This window comes from Lipotes vexillifer, unplaced genomic scaffold, assembly GCF_000442215.2.
Source record: "Lipotes vexillifer unplaced genomic scaffold, Lipotes_vexillifer_v1.1 scaffold892, whole genome shotgun sequence".
In the NCBI taxonomy this organism is placed as follows: domain Eukaryota; kingdom Metazoa; phylum Chordata; class Mammalia; order Artiodactyla; family Lipotidae; genus Lipotes; species Lipotes vexillifer.
In genome coordinates this window covers 333,451-334,588 of record NW_006786445.1, presented here as the reverse complement: position 1 = coordinate 334,588, position 1,138 = coordinate 333,451, and the positions used below count along the sequence as shown (strand labels likewise).

The window sequence follows — 1,138 nt, the reverse complement described above, 5'->3', positions numbered from 1 at the left end:
CACGAACCCGTGTCCCCTGCATCGGCAGGTGGACTCTCAACCACTGCGCCACCAGGGAAGCCCTCCAAACTTTCTTGATTGTAAAAGCTATATCTCACGTTGTGGCCCAATATACACGTGCATGTAAACAGTGCTCCTCAAGCCACCGTAAAAGAATCACTGAGAGCTTTTGCAACACCATGGCTGGGATCCCACCTCAGACCAACTGAATTAGCATTTCTGATTGCGGGGTCCAAGCACGAGTACTTTTTGAAGTTCCCTGGGTGATTTCAAAGGGTAGCTGGGATTGAGAATCACTGATATATTGAAACAAAAAACCTTTTCACAAGACAATACTTAATCATTCTAGGTGCAGTACACACTAGTATTTTTTATTCTACTGCATTTTAAAAATGCTGATGCTGACGGCCCAAATCAGTGGGTATGCTGATTTCATACCCACTGAGCTGGGATCCACAGTTTGAAAAACACTACTCTAGATGATTTTGTCTTTTCACCTTCGATCTGTCTTATTATAGGTGTGGCCTTCCTTTGAGCTGTTTCCAGCCTTTCTGGATGTGTTCACATTTATAAATCAAAATACTCTAGGCTGCTCCAGCCCTGCCTACCCCACTAGTGCAAACCTAATAGGGGTGGGGAGGAATGGCTCTCACGTCCATCCTCAACGAACGAGAGGAGAGACGAAAAGAGAAACATGACTAAAAGTTAAGAGAAAGGAACTAATATTTACTGGATAGTAACGTGTGATGGGCCTGTGTGAGGCACTCTGTACACATTATCTCATGCCATCTTCAAAACGACCCTCAAGAAAGTGCTATGACCGCCCCCATTTTACAGATGAGGCAAGGAGACTCAAAGAAACTAAATAATAAACATAAAACATGTATTTGATGTATTTATATAAAGTATAATAAAAGTTAAATTTTTTAATTTGTTAGTATGTTTATAGATTTATTTAGAAAATATTTATAAATTTATTAATTCATATCCATTAGTGAGTGAACGACTAATTAAATCTGGGAAAGCCTAGACCTGGACTCAGGTCTGTGAGCCCTTCTCCCACTCTAACAGGGGTGAGGGGTGACAGCAACAGCAGCCATGGAGGAGACCCCCCGGCCCTTCCCCCCTCCTCCCCCTC

The 1,138-nt window shown here is 42.6% G+C and overlaps 1 protein-coding gene across 1 annotated transcript in view; it reads right to left on the bottom strand.

Moving 5' to 3' along the window:
• Positions 1-1,138, bottom strand: part of OTOG (otogelin) — a 93,270-nt gene that overhangs the window by 14,424 nt on the left and 77,708 nt on the right. The window lies entirely within an intron of this gene.